The sequence below is a fragment of the Haliaeetus albicilla genome, chromosome 20 (genome assembly GCF_947461875.1).
Source record: "Haliaeetus albicilla chromosome 20, bHalAlb1.1, whole genome shotgun sequence".
NCBI classification, from domain to species: domain Eukaryota; kingdom Metazoa; phylum Chordata; class Aves; order Accipitriformes; family Accipitridae; genus Haliaeetus; species Haliaeetus albicilla.
In genome coordinates this window covers 24,663,993-24,679,297 of record NC_091502.1, presented here as the reverse complement: position 1 = coordinate 24,679,297, position 15,305 = coordinate 24,663,993, and the positions used below count along the sequence as shown (strand labels likewise).

Here is a 15,305-nt window from a genome sequence, read left to right as displayed (position 1 = left end):
CTCCCTGCCTTTAAACTGCTGTGTTCTTCCAGAATGCTTTTGATGGGCACAAGGTGGCTCTGCAGAGCTTTTTCAATTTGCTTGATTCACTAAACTCCATTCAAATTATTTTCTCTGCGGACTTTGAGACTGAGACAAGGCGATCTGTGTGAAGGTTTCATGCAAGTATACACTCACGTTCACTGGGAAAAAAACGTGGAGGGGAAGGGTAGCCCCCTCTGACTCTAAAACCTTTGCATCCTATACCTCAAAGTCATGACAGTGCAGGGAACTTGGTTTTTTGAGCCTCGCCTGACTTGGGAAAAGCTCTGCAGATTGAATAAAAATTAAAAAAAAAAAAAAAAAAAAAGGATTACAGGCAAAGCAGCAGGAGGATGTGATTTTTGGATAGCTTTCCCTCAAAGAACAAACCTGCAGATTGCACGTTGGGAGCATTTGAAAAGCCTGTCCCTGCCCGTGGGAGTCTCCAGTCTTGCTGCTGTAACACGCGGTCCCAGCGTGCTGGTGCTGGGGTCTTGCTCCCACCTCAGCCCCCAGCTCCACCGCCTGCCTGTGCTCGGGGTCTCTGCAGCACGGAGGAGCTGTGCCCTTCTGCAGCGTCCCCCTCAAGAGCCTGGAGCAAAAAGGCATCCTTTTTTTCAGGCATCTGGAAAAAGCCTTTTTATTGTGGGGTGGGGGCACCCATCCAGATCCTCCTGCTCTTGGGATCATCCCCTGGGACAAAGCGTGTCACCAAACCCTAGAGAGGGGAAGGAGCATCCTAGTCTTCTGCTTCCATCACTGAAACAGCGTGCAAGGACCGTTCTTCAGGGGAGAGCCTTACAAACATCTCAGCCTCCCAAACATCCTAATACTCTCCTGGAGGATGTCCTGAGCAACAGATATGGCTGAGCACCTATGGGGCTGTGTTACTTGTTGCTGGTTAGAGCACAAGCGCTCTGGTGTAGACCAGGTGGCTTTACCAAGTCTTGCTTTATGCACATTCAGAAAAAGGTCTATGCAAACCTGGATAAGCCACAAATCATCCTGCAGGCATGGAGGTCATGCTTCCCCACCAGCATCCACATCTCAGTTTTGCTGGTACTGGGGCAGAGGGCTTGAAAGCGGAGATTGTTTTGCAGCCCTGCCTGTCCCTGTGCTGGTGGTGCACACCGACATGTGGGCTGGTGACATGGGCAGGGATGCTGGAATTGGTGTGGGACGCCAACACATCAGCATGGAGATGTGGGGAGCTTGTGCATGTCCAGAGACCAGCAGCAGGTAGTAGAGTGGTGCACAGCTCCAGGCAGGATCCAGCCCAGGCTCCCCAAGGATCTGCAGCATCTCCTTTTCCCTCCAGCGCTGCCATCTGCCAGGGATTTCTGCTCACTAACATTAAACTAACTAAACTGACACTTCAGAGTCCCTTTTGACCTGCAAGAGCATCTTCACGAAGGAACAGGCATCCTACCATGGCTGCAGGACAACGCTGGAATATTTCTCCTCCACATGGGGTCCCCTACACCTTGCAGCTTCCCACCCTAACGCCCATATACATTCCATCCCCCATATGGATATGAGCCTCCAGCTGCTCAAAAGGACCAGGAATTACTAGCAAGAAGGGCTACAGAGGTACAGCAAGGGCATGGGTTCATCGCCTGTCCCTCAGAGCTGCTCAGGTGCTACCACATCCTTGGCCAATGTCCCTGGTATTAAATACCCAGGGATTAGCCCATGACCTGCAGCTGTGAGAGCGTGTGCTGAGCAGTTCTCCAAAGGCTCCTCGTGCTCTTCAGATCCCACCTCCAAACCCAGTGGTGCAGGCAGAGGAGCACGTCCAGCTCTTTGTCCCTGGCAGAGCCTCCCTCGCTGCCTTCCCACACACCCATGGGATGCGTTGGGCACAAGAAAAGGCTGCCCAAGTCTGAACCCTTTCCAGGCACATCGGATGCAGTCCAGAGCGAAGCAATTCCCGGGCACAGCCAATATCTGCCCTCGTACCCACGCAAATCACATTGGCACACTGAGTAGGGCTTGGGTGAAACTGGGCATGGCCTCAGGTGGTCATAAATCATCTCTCAAGCTTAAAGTCAGCTGGGTCTATTCACAGCTGGTTCCCATGAGAGGGCTGGGCTCCAGCAGGGAGTTTCCAAGGGCTGGGGAAGGGACAGGCTCGCTGTGCTGTCACTTCTCCCATATTTTGAGCAGAGTTCCTGGTGTGGCTTTGGAGGAAAGAGGCTCCCTCTTATTGCTTCTTACTTCTGCAGCATCACCAAAATAATTCAGCCGTCCTGGTCCCCAGGAGGGGTTCAGGCGCCCTCATTCCAAAGCAAAGCTTAGAAACACCTTGTGTGATAACACTGCAAATAAAAAGGCGTGTTTTGCACCATCCGCTAGCTAAAATGGCATGCCTTATACCTAAGTAAGAAACCTCGGTGATGTTTCATAGCACAATTAAAAGCCAACCCCACCTTTCTGAGCAGGAAGGAGAAAAGACACTAGCCCAGATTTGGGCAGGGAGTCACCAGGTCAGAGTTAAGCTTCCAGGCAAAACCTCAGCTCCGAGTTTCCTGGTCCTCAAGGGTTTTTCTCTTCCAGTTTTCACATCTACAAGCGCAGGCTGGTGCATTCAAACCAGAAAGCCTGTCAGCTCCTGGCCCATCCCACAGGACCACAATGTGGTCCCTTGCACACCCCTGAGACCTCTCTGCACGGGGCAGAGGGATCCTCCCGGCCACCCCTTTACCCAAAAAGCCATCAGGGCTGTGCACAACGAGGACTTTTAAAACGCAGCCTAACTCGTAGCAGGGCTTTTCATGGCTACCGTGGCCTGGAGCAGAGCCCAGGGATGCAGGAGGATGCCCCTTTTGGGGTGCGGGGATGCTTGGGGAGCGCGACCCTTGCGGTGTCCCCAGCCTGGAGGTATCACACCCCCACCTCATACACTCGTACACACACACACACACGAAGGGCTGGCTGTATCCTGGCTCCTCCCCCGCTAAGAAGCTCAGCGACGGGCAGGGCAGGAGCTGCCTTCTCTCGGTGCCGGAGGCAGCGCGGCTCCGCGCCGGGCACCAGCGCCCCTTCCCCGGCTGCGGCCCCGGCCATGCCCCGCTAAGGTAAGGCGGAGGGGATTGTTAGGTTACACCCGGGAGGGACCAGGTCGATTGCTGGGGATGCTCCGGGTGGGATGCCATGGGGGTGCAAGGGGGTGAAATGATTGCAGTGGGGTGCAATGGGGGGGGGGGGAGATAGGGGATGGACCGGGGGTACCCCCGCCGGGTCTGCGTGGCAGCCAGCCTGCTCCAGAGCTCGGATCAAACCTGGGGAAGGGGCTGGGCTCGATGGGAGGTGGCGCGGGGGAGGTGGTCAGAAATGTCCAGCAGCCCCCAGCCAGCTCGGCTCCTGCAGCAGGGATTAGTGCCTCGGCAATTTCTAGCTGCTGCTTAATTTAGCTTGGGTCACCTAGCAGTGAGCTGGGGTGTGGGTTATTTCCCTCCTGTGCTGCGGTATGCAGCCCCCCACCCCCCCCACCCCCTTTGCTCCACATATTCATATTTAAGAATACGTCTGGAAGTGCTTAGGAATGGGGAGAGGCTCTTGGGGATGTCCCTGCTGCACAGACTCACGGCGGGTGGCACAAAACCCCAGGTATCCCCCCAATCCCACCGGTCCCAGGACCACCTCGCCCTCTCCCTGCTCTGACCCAGCTCCAAACGAACCACCCAGGAGGTTAAAGCGCAACCCGCTCTCAGGCAACTGGTGCTGCTCTTCAGAGTTTCTCCTGGTTGCAGCGTAGCACGGCTTGTGTCCGGGCTGTGTTTTGGTGGTGTGTCCCCTGGGTCACACCAGTGCTGGTGAGCAGTGCCCAGGACCTTCTTTAAATTTAAATGTTTAAATTAGGACTATCCCTGGGTAGGGATTGAGAGACAGCCAGCGTGGGACAGGGAATTGTCACAAAGTAGTTTGCATTTTGCTGCCTGGTTCGGGAGTACAATGTTACGTGCATGGGCTGTGCTGGATCAGCTGAGCACCATACCAAAGAACACTGCCAGGCTTTCCTAGGATAGTTACAGTCATGATGTCCTAACAAAGGTGGAACTGGCATCCCTTGGCGTCTCTGGGAATACTGGGGTGTACGGTGGAGGACATGTTTCGTAGGCAACATGGAGGGAGAGTTTGAAAGGCAAAAGGCCAGTGGGTCTAAGATTGCCTGGTTGCCACTGGCTGCTAAATTCTCCCTGCAGAAGGAGCTGGCAGGAGCTGGAGGTGGTCTTCCTACAGCCCCAGGCTGTGGTGTTGGTGTGAGAGTGCTTTTTTCCATGGTCCCGGCAAAAGGATGTCAAAGAACCAACCCCATGGGGTTAACCTGTGCTTTGCATCAAGTTGTCAAGGACGTGGCTTGTGTTGCAAGCTGACTCCTCTCCCCTCCTTCTCCACTGTAGGATGGTACGGGTCTTACCTCTCTTCCCACGAGGTGAGGGACAGCAAGGTCCCAACAGTGGTGGTGTGAAGGTATGGGATGGTTTTGCAGCTTTGGACTGAACTTTGCCAAAGCTTCAGACAAAACCTGTGAGACCTTGTGCAAGTCTTCCCCCCACCTGGTGTCTAAACTCTCCCAGCGAGAGCAGAATAGGGACAAACAAGGGGAAAACCAGGACAGCACTTCCCTCCTGTTGGCTGACACTTGAATTGTTTTCACTGTTGACTTTGCAATCTCTGAGCTCTGCCGATTTTCAAATACATTTGTCTAAATCGTGTTTAATGTTTAAGTCATGGTGGTGGGCTGGCGACAAACTGTCTTTCTTTTCTGCCTGACCTCACTGAAAGCTCTGCGATTCTGTAAAACTGACATGTAGGGCCAAAGTCTTTTCTTGGGCTTTTTGGGGTGAGACTGGAGTAACTTTATGAAGTTACGGTATCACCCCACTACACCAACATTTATGAGATCTGAATCCAGCCCAGGGATGAACCCCTTTTCCAAGGCAATATTATTTCTAACTCATTTCCCCTCCTCAGAGCAGTCAATTCATTTCGTTCACTGTTAAGTTTCCACGGACCGGGGACTGCTGTACAGTGTTTCTGTCTTACGCTTGCTAACTTGTGACTTCGCAATCCTTGGGTTGCCATGGAAAGGATTATGCTGTGATTAATGAAGGCATTGTCAGCTCGTAGTTTTTTTCAAAGCCTTTCCTGAAGCTGCAGAGAACAGCTTCCAAGCCCGGCAGAAAAGGGCTGACGGGAGAGGCGGCTTCAGGCACTCTCAGTCCTGGGCACATTTTTGGTCGTCTGCACCAACACCATACTCTCAGGTAGCAGTTGCTGCCTCCACTCGCTGCCAGATCAGCTCTGCTGGTCCCTTTTGAGGGTGAGAGGAGAAATGGGGACTTTTATTGTTTTCTTGGGGCAGAGCCAGAGTTTTCTTGCTTCCGAAGTAGAGTGGGACGAGTGTCACTGTACCAAGGGACTGGCAGGATGTGGAGACAGCATGTCAGAGAGCTTTGCACCGTGAAACTCTCCTTTCTGCTAGGCGACGTGCAAGGAGAACCTGTTACGGGATGAGCCAGTGTGTTTGTGATGGTCTGGTGCCCCCAGCTAAGCTGCTATGTAGAGCCAGAAAGCTTCTCAGGACAAAACTGCCCCAGCAGTATCCGTGCTTAGGCTGTCCATCCATCCCCAGGTAGGACTCCCAAGCCCTACTGCACCCGGAGCCTGTGCGCAAAGCCCCTGCTCTGAAAAGCTCTTCCCAGTCAGGGTACTGGGAGACAGCAGAGTGCAGTTGTTTCCACTTCACAAGGGGAGTGCAATGTGGGGAAATGCAATGGAAAACAGGCATTAGGAGTAGATTGAGTGCTAAGTAAATATACAAAAGTTCAAAATCCAAAGCAAAAAATCTCTGGGGACCTCTTCAGTTCTTGGCATCATTGACTGGGTCCTCCCCAGACCTGCCCAGCCCGAGCAGCTAGGTACCAACTCCCACCTCAGCCGGGATCCGAAAACTGAATGCTTGATCCCATTGGCAATCTCAGAGCAATTGCAGAAAAGCCTTGAGCTCTTCTTGGACCTCAGTCCTAGCAAGTTCCTTTCACAGTGTGTTGGTTCAGCTGCTGCCATCCCCTGAATTTAACCTGCTGTAATAAGCCAGTGTTTGCCTGGGGTGCAGATGACTTGAATACAGTTTCCACATGCATGAAAGGAGTTAAAACTTACGCTTTAGGTTGATTATAGACTTAGAGGCTGCCTTGGGTGGAGGTTTCCACTGCTGTTTTTGCTGCACAAGCAGCCCGGCCTCCAACTTTAAGATGTGTGGGGGAAGGAAGGCTTGCAAGAGGACATGCCCAAGGTTATGCTGAGCGTTGGGAGAACTGACCCTCTGTGAATCCGTCCTCTCTTCCCATCTGACACTGGGTTGTATGGTGGGAGCTGTGCTGGGAGGGGGCTTCACCCCAGGAGACAAAGCCACTCACTGCAGCAGTTATTGACTTTGGAAATGGTGAGATAAATCTGGGATCATGGCAGAGCTGGAGAGAGGATGGGTACAACGTGAAGGCCGGCAAAGGAGGATAAATAGCAAATGGCAGGTATCTACAGTGCCTGGATGAAGGCAGCTGTCAATGGCACCAAGTAAATGTAAAGACTTTTAGGAATGGTTATGGTTTAGTCTCGTAGTGCTTGCAGGTTGCAGCTGTGAAATACCTTCCACCTGAGAGGGCTTTGCAAATGCTGAGCAGAACTCACCTGCCTGACACACTGTGGCATAAGGAAAAGTTGCTCTGAGCCCTACCTGGGCTGTGCTAGACTTGGGACAAGGACCCATCTCTCGGGCCCAAGCCCTTGTGCGTTCCCCGGGGTATCTGTCATTGTCCAGAGAGCACATTTCACCCCTCTGTTGACTTATTTCAAGTAATCCAAAACAGAAAAGGCAAAACAGATGTCAGAAGAGGAATGAAGACTGAAACAGCATTGCACCTTTGTGAGTCCCTGGAGCACCTGCAACTGGAATACTGTGTGCCATTCTGGTCCCTCCATCCCCAAAATGATGTAGGTCAGCTGGAGAGGATTCAGAGAAAGGAAGAATGGTCAGAGGTCTGGAACAGCTTCCACATGAGGAAGGATTGTTTAGACAAAGACTTCAGGCTGGAAAAGAGATAGGAGGAAGACACCTTACAGATCCTGGAAGACCATGCTTGCATGGTGAAGGCAAAAGGAGGATTTTCCTTAATTTTTCTTTGCAATATCAAAATTAGGGAGCATCAAATAAAGCTTGTAGAGACCAGGCTCAAAGCAAAAAAGGGTTCACACAACCTGGCATCTGTGGTACTCCTTACTGTAGTACCCTGTGGATCCTAAAAGTATTGATGGGTTAAAAAAGCACTCAGACAAATTTGTTGATGAAAAGCCTCTCAAAAGTTGTAAAATATATATATTAAAGAAAAAAGCTACCCTTCTTTGGCTCTAGAAGTTCTTGAGCTGCAAATTATTAGTGTCTGGGGGAGTATTACGGAGTAGTGCCACTAAATCTTCGCCCTGCTTTTATAATGCTCCCTAGGCATCCTCTGTTGTCCACTGTTAGAAATACAATAGATGGGGAGCCCACAAGCTGAATTCAGTATGGGCTTTTTTATGTAGAGCTCACGAGCTGGTGCTTCCACTCATCAAGACTTTTTCATGCCCTGAGATCCTCTTTGAAACAATTCTTCTATTTGCCTCGCTGCGCTTCTTAGTTGGAGAAGATAAGGTGTCAGCCTCATCACTTTAGTAGCAGTGCCATGTACAGTGTAGGTCGAAGAAAATAAAGCCTCTTCTCTTCCTTTTTCATTGAAAATACTTTCATGCCAGCAAATACAGAGAGGAGCTTAATGGGATTTCTTGCAGGTTCTATGTCAGGTCTCTTGTAGGCCATTAGGGAATTGCCATAAAGATGGTGATCAGCTAGATCACCGCTAGAAAGGCCGGGGTTTGTGGGCGTTTTCCTGTGAATCCCAGAGCTGATCCATGCTGTTGTTAGGCTGAGGTTTTCTTTGCAAGTCAGCAAGATGGTTTTCCACGTGCCCAGTGTGTGTTGGTGTGGGGGAGTTTGAGTTCATGCCGATGGGAGAGGCTGGGAGAAGAAAATGCTTTGCCTCTTGGTGGCACCGAGTTCCCAGTCTGGGCAAAGCTCCCACTGAGCTCATGCGGGACCAAAGAGCTTCACAATAACAGTGGGGAGCACCCACAAACCATAACACCTCCCGTCACCAGAAATAGGGTCCTTTTGCCTGGCCGGGGCTGTCGGGAGGACAGGCGAACCTCTTGCACTAGGACAGAGGGGTACAGCAAGTGCGTGTTGTCATGAGTCGGAAGGAGCCCTGCAAGTCTAGCTAGAGTGCCTCAAACTTCTACCTCCGATGTCTGAGCATCAGCATCAGTGGAGGTTGTCATTACGTTGTGCTGCCCCAGCTATTTCTGTCCTGCTTCCTCTCATCCCGCAGCTTTGCTGGATCAGCGCCATCAAGGCCAGCAGGTTTACCCTGGGCCGAGACGAACTCTAGAAACCACACACACACACACACACACACACTGGGTTTGTCTCTCCTAAAGCCTGCAGAAGGTTTCGATCTGGAGAAATAAAGGGGGTGGTTGTTTCATCTGTAAGCTCTGTGCAAGAGCCTTCCTCAGGCCCATAGAGAAGCTGCATGCAGAGAGCTGTCAGAGTGAGCAAGACGATCCCCCTTTGCTCTTCAGCTCCTCTGCTCAGCCTCTTGGATGCCTTCAATCCCAGCGGAACAACAGAGCCAGGATAACCTGGACTTCTGTGGTCTGTCGTTTGGAAGTAAAGCCCAGGAAAAGGTCAGGAATAGCTGGCTTTATGGCGGGGCGGTGGTGGGGTTGTATGCTGGAGAGCTGCAAGAGCCCACAGCAGTCTTTGGCACAGACATGAGTTAAGCATCATATTGCTGGAATTACTGAAAGTCTCCATGAGCTGTCAACAGTGTTACCCATACACCTCCCAAACATGCCCCCATGCCAGGCTGGTGGTACTACGGCATCCTTGATTCAAAAAAAAAAGGATGGACAAAACTATCCAACAGTCCTTTAGGATTTCCTTTCATTCCTCCAGGCTTTCAGAGCTACCAGCTATCTCAGAGCACTTGGGGTGCTGAGACACAGCCCACCCAGGGATCAGGATCCATAGCAGGAACTATTAGACCTTTTACGTAATTCAGTAAAGTGGTACACGGAGACTTATAAACAATTAATAAGCAGGTCAGCCTAATCTGCTGTCATGCCAGGGAGGTCTCTTAGAGCAGGTATACTGCAAGGACACCATCCCTCCCATGTAAGAAATTGCTTCTTTTCCAGCACAGTACAGGGGAATCTTTGCCTGGTGATGCCACCAGTGCTTGTGGGTGATGGAGCAGGTCCTTGTCCCACAGGGAGGAGAGTTTCTGAGAGTGCAGCTGTATTACTCTAGCAAGGCACTGAGATGCTGCTTTCTCCACTGCTAAATGTCACGCGTGCACCCAAAGCATCAGGGGGGAGACAAGAGAGCACCCAGTGATCTTGGCCGAGTCGCTGTGAGAGCCGTGTCGGCTTGGGATACCGTGACAGGGCAAATCAGGACCGCTGTTCATTCAGGTTAATTGTACCAGTGCAGATTAGGGTGGTGGGTAAGAGAGGGTGAAAGCTGTTTGGGAAACCTTATGGCTCTTAGAAATAACTCTCTGGATCTCCCCCAGTGCCCTGTTATATCTGGGGTTTGCGCACAGCAGGCTGCTGTTTGGAGTAGCAAACCAGGTCCTTATCCTTCCAGTGCTGAGCTCAGCAGTCAGGGAAGATATTCAATAAAAAGGGCTGGAACAAAAGTCAGGCTTTTCAGGTACAGCTGTGATGTTGAACTCAGCCCAGGGAGTGAGACTGGTCTCCAGTGAACACCCATTTCTTATGTGTAGCTGAGAGCAAATCACAAATAGCAACAGCCACCCCTTTCCTTGGAGGAATATCTCAAAATACTGCAAACAAGGGTGGGAAAGGAGCACCTTGTTAAAACTGGAATAAATTAAGTACCTGATTAAAGCTGGCTTGCTCATCTAGTCTGATTTCCATAGGAAACAAGGCTTGTGTGGTCACACTGCCTGTCTCTTTAGATGTGTCACCTAATCGTGGTAGTTTGTTGACCAAGTTCACTCCAGATTTGACAGCTGTAGCACAGAAATAAAGTTCCTAGGCACTTCATAGAAATACGCAAGCGGGCGGAGGAGAAACCTAGCACCCTGCAGCATGGGGCCAACTCCCATCAGACACCAGAGAGCCCAGGTAGGGTGAGAAAGCTGTCCTGGATGCCCTACCTGCGGGAAAGGCTTCTTGGGGGGATTGTGCCCTATTGACTGTCAAGAAATCTTATTGTTTGGAGTTTCATGGTTGTAAATGAGGCTTTTGTTAGCTCTGCTGCTTGCAGAGGGACTTCTGTCATTATTTCTGACCTGACCTTGAACACTTCCAGGGATGGGGCAGCCACAACTTCTCTGGGCAACCTGTGCCAGTGTCTCACCACCTGCACAGTAAAGAATTTCTTCCTAATATCTGATCTAAATCTACAGCCTCATATGTTCTCTAGTCTAACTCTGCTTTGGCAAAGACCTACAAGCATGATTTCAGCTCAACCAGTTGATGTCCTTGAGAGCACAGAGCATCCCATGTGCTGAAGCACACCTAGCACCTCCGTACACCACCAAAATGTGAAGAGCAGTAGACGGAGCAGCAAACAGCCCCCGTGACTCAGTTTCTCCAGCTGCAACATTAGTATAACATTTTGCATGTGCAGCCAATGAGTCAGGGAGCATGTGTTCTCCTTTCATCGGGGCTATTACAGGGCTGATGTCTCCCAGCACTGCCTCATGCTGCCCTGAGGGATGCGATGGTGATTGCACCAAAGGCACCCTGGAAGGGCAGAACAGAGTCTCTACTTAATTTTTACAGTCCCTGTTCAAGCAAAACACCCTCTGGAGTCATCAGGGGTCTCAGCAGGATAAAACGGGGCTGGTATCTTCTGATTTGAACCCACTTAATCCTACTAGTCCCTGCATTTGGAGCCTGACCCCAGCCTCTCTGAAGGGCCGTCCTGAATTTCTCCAGGACCACAGGAGATAAGAGGATAGTGTTGGGGCAGGCGGAGGGAGGATTTCACTGAAAATCCCAGCAAAGGGGTTCCTGCTGAGAAAAAGCCTCACAGGATTATAACAGCTTGCGGAAGCCCTGCTCCAGCCAGCACTAATAGCACTGAAAGGAGAGAGCCCGCACACCAGCAAGAGTAGAGGGTGAGACAGCTGCTTATTAGGACAATTTAAGGATAGAGAAGATCAGGGGAGCTGCCTTTATGAAAGGCATTTCGGTCCGGAGTCATAGGGATAGACCTAGGTGTCTGCAAGAGGCACATCGCACCTTCCTGGTTCCCCGTGTGACCCTGGCGAAAGTCACGTCCTCCCTCCATGCCTCAGTTTCCCTCTGTGTGAAATGAGGATAGCATCATCCCCTCCTCCATAAATAGGCTGGGATTTGTGAGGCAATAACACAGCATAGTATCTCACTGGAGTGATTACTAAAACAGTGGTTGCAGTAAAGACTCTCTTTAATTAACCTTTCTATAGCAAAAAAAAAAAAAAAAGCAGCAGTGGGTTAGTAATTAAGTTATTGGACTGAGATTAGTCTGGCGTTCAGATCTTACCTCTGCCATACGTTGTCTGGGTGGTGGCAGATCATCTAGAGACTGTTTTAAAAGGGAGCACTTCGCCCAAGTACCTAAATCCTTCTGAAACCACTTCAGGAACAAACTCCAGTGTGCCACGGGACAAATCACCTGACACCCCATAAATTTCCTTTTGGGGCCCTGGTCCCAACCTGCAGTGGGTGCAGTGCTCCTTCTCCTGCCCTCTGCCTTGGAGCAAGGTCTCTGGTCTGGAAGATTCATGAAATAGAAAGCTTGGAGGGCCAAGGAGATGATCCAGTCCAATCTCCTTCATAACATGGCCCAGTTATTCCTAACTGGAGTCAGTAATATAGGATTGGCCAGAGTATACATCTAGGGGATGTATGTATCAGTCTATATAGGGTATATATACCTGTATACACACTTTCCCTTGGATCTTCATGGAATTGTTCTCAGATTATAGACGCAGTCTTTGTAGCTGCCTGAGCCATACAACCAAAGGATTAAACCTGCTCCTGAGCTAAGGGCTAAAGGCTGTGCTTTAGCTGCAGGGCTGGCAGAGCCGGGATGGCTGAGAAGGGTGCTGCCTCCTGAACCTGGCCCACAACAGGACATGCCACATCTGAATCTGCTCCCACATTCATGCATTCATTGTAAAATACATCAGCCTGAAGTCAACCACCACATCTGCCTGTATACATCGCTCTGTCAATGGCAGGGGTTGAGCAGCCCATGAAGGAGCAGGTCCACGGTGACCCCACCGACACTTGTTGGTCTGCTCAGCCCAGGCCAGCTGGGGTTCCCTGAGCATGGGTGGACAGGATCTGAGCTCTGATCTCGGCACAGTGCTGTGCGGACATCCCAGTGAGCTCAGGACCAGCAAGGGGACTTCCAGTATAGCCCAGCACTGTGCAGAACAGCCCTGCTCCAAGGAGGAGAGTCTTGACAGCATGTTCATGTGTTAAATCCCCCTCAACTTCAAATATAGACTTTACTCCTAATTTGTTCTCGTGGTGTGCCAGGGCCCATGTGTAGACCCTAGCACGACTGAGAGTTCATCTATGGTTAAAAAAGAGATGAAAACAGATTGCAAACACCCTTTGGCCAACCTGCAAGTGCAGCATTTTGCCTAGATCAGCTCAGCCTGCTAGGTCTGGATTATGCTGAAATTACACCTGCCCTCCTTGCAAAAGGATACTTTATTTGATTAATTATTGTGGCTGTTGAAAAATACTCAATCACCGGTAGAGGCTGGTGCACAAAAGGAAATTGCCCTCCTCGGGAGGCTGTGTCGAGCGCTCTGCGGCGAGCTGGGATCGGATGCCGCCGCGGTCCATTGTTTGGCTCTGGCTACGTGAAAGCACAGGGAGGGAGAAAAGGTCAGGTCTTTTGTTCAGCTTCTCTACCTGCCGGGCTTTTCGGGGGGATTGAATGCAGGGCAAATCTATTGAACTTCCTGCTGGAGGCTTAAAATATTGATGCCCGTTTCCTGACTACTCTCAGATGAACAGAGACTACGTATTGATTCTCTGAAGTTCCAGGGAAGGGAGTTTTCTGCCGTTTTTTTGCTCTGATGTAGCCTTTTTGGTGGTACTTATTCAGATGAGGTGTCTCTCGGTGGCACTGCTACCAAGACCCTTCAAATGGTGGTTTGAGGGCCAAACCAGTTCCACAGAGTCAGCTAAGTGGTCTTTTGACATATTCCCAGCTGCTCAGGGAGCACAGGTATAGGAGAGAGGAGGGGACATCCAAATGAAACCAGTCATCTCAGGCTTCCTTGGTAGTCAATGGAGAGAAATAATGCTGACTTCTCAAACGGACTGAGTGAATCGGTTCTTAGAAGCACCTGTTTGTCCCCATAGTCATGGAGGTGATCTCGGTTGACTTGATCAAATGCTGTGTCTGTATCTGAACAGCTCAGTCCCACTTTGGGCATCAGATTGGACTTGGAGCACAAAAAAAGAAGATCGAGAACCACAAAGTCACCTAAATGACAACACTATCGCTGGTGAGAGGACAACGTATGCGGATTTGGTGCAGAAAGCCACAGCAGAGATGTGTAATAATGAACTCTTATTGTAGGATTTGCATGCTTCTGTCTTACTCCATGGTCCCCAGACTCATGTGTATAAACACAGGTGACACTGATATTAGCTCCCAGCTCTCTTGTGATCTGTGCGTGTGGCCAGGAGGAGGCAAGGGAACGCTCAGGCATTGCTTTACACCATTCCTAAGTAGTAAGTGCATCACAGGACAGGCTCTTGGCTTTGTGGAAGCTTTAGCTTTTGTCTTGAGATCTGTTTAAAATCACATTCTAATGCTTGCAATGTTTTTTGCTTAGTTTCTTTTAATACTGTGAGACATGTCCTATGAAGACATGGCGTTAACTCAGAGTGTTGCACTCTTGCACCCTCGGTACAGCTAAACACACATGCTGTATCAGCCTCACTGGGGAATTGTCTATCTTGTCCTAATCTAAAATATGGAATAGTTTGGGTAACTCTGTTAGGAGATCGGTACTGGCATGCAGAGGACCAAACAAGCTCTGAGATCCTGCAGCTGGAGTTGAGTCTCCGCGGTCCTTTCGGGGACCGGTGAGATGCTTTCAAAGGCAAACAGGATGGCACAGCCTAGAGCTGTCATCGTGGGCTGTGATTAACACCTGCTGCTCCTGGCGGAGGAAGGCACAGAGGATCACATTCCTTTCCCTTGCTGTCTTTTAAAACCTTTCACACCCAGCCTCCTCCAGCGAGATCACCACCTCGGCATTTCATGGCATTCTGATTTTCAGCTCAGGGAAATCACCACGGTTGGACTGCAGTCAGTTGTGTCTCAGACATTTCATGCTGCTGCGGGTCTGGCCAGTGAGTTTTTTTAGCTAGGTCAAAAGGAACAACAGTGTTTACATTTTTAGCTGATCCATAGTCAACCTGACCAATGCGGATTGCTCAGGACATGGTTTGAGTGCTCAGTTTTCAGGGAGAAGGCAGATTTTTCAGAAGCTTTCAGTTCTACCTGAGGTCTGTTGAAAATCAGGCCCTGATTTTGGGTACTGAAGTCTTCAGCTGGAAACTCTACCTACTGCACAACGCCTGACACCTCTCTGTCACTCATGTTGAGTAGATTACACCCAATTTATGGGTGGTTTCAATTACGAGCATCATTTCCCTAGGTTTCAGTTGCACTTGCAGAATGACAGACTGCAGTGCATTAGTGCTGCACTTTCTTCCCTGAGCTACTTGCATGAAAAAAACCCCTGATGTTCAGAAATGTAAATTATCTGTGCATCTAATGCATCAAGACTACTCCCATCCTGGGCTGTTTTACTGCAGTAAGCCACCTTGATGCCTGCAGTCTTTTCTCCCTTTAGTTATTTGGCTAATTGATTAGCAAGTTGGCTGTGTTCTTCTGTGTAGGAAAGGTTGTTTTTACTTTGAGTGGCTGGAATTTTCTGGTTTGGAGATCCCAGGTCTGCAGGATGACTGGAACATCCCTTCTTGTAAAAAAAGCAACCAACAAACTACCAGGTCTTCTCTGGGAACAGCATCCGCCCACCAGAAAGAGAAGCCTGACGGGAGTACCCTCAAATCTAATTAGTACCTAATCCTGTGGTTCTCATCACTGTAAGGCTGAAAGCTGC

At 50.2% G+C, this 15,305-nt stretch overlaps 1 protein-coding gene across 4 annotated transcripts in view; it reads left to right on the top strand.

Annotated features, from left to right (window-relative positions):
* Positions 1-2,975: 2,975 nt before the first annotated feature.
* MYO7A (myosin VIIA) overlaps positions 2,976-15,305 on the top strand; it is a 102,324-nt gene continuing 89,994 nt past the window's right edge. For 3 of the 4 annotated variants that reach the window (XM_069808579.1, XM_069808578.1, XM_069808577.1), the window contains exon 1: positions 2,977-3,098. The gene's annotated coding sequence lies outside the window, so the exon portion shown is untranslated. Of the gene's footprint in view, positions 3,099-15,305 lie in introns of all 4 variants that reach the window. The other variant, XM_069808576.1, reaches the window with a different exon arrangement.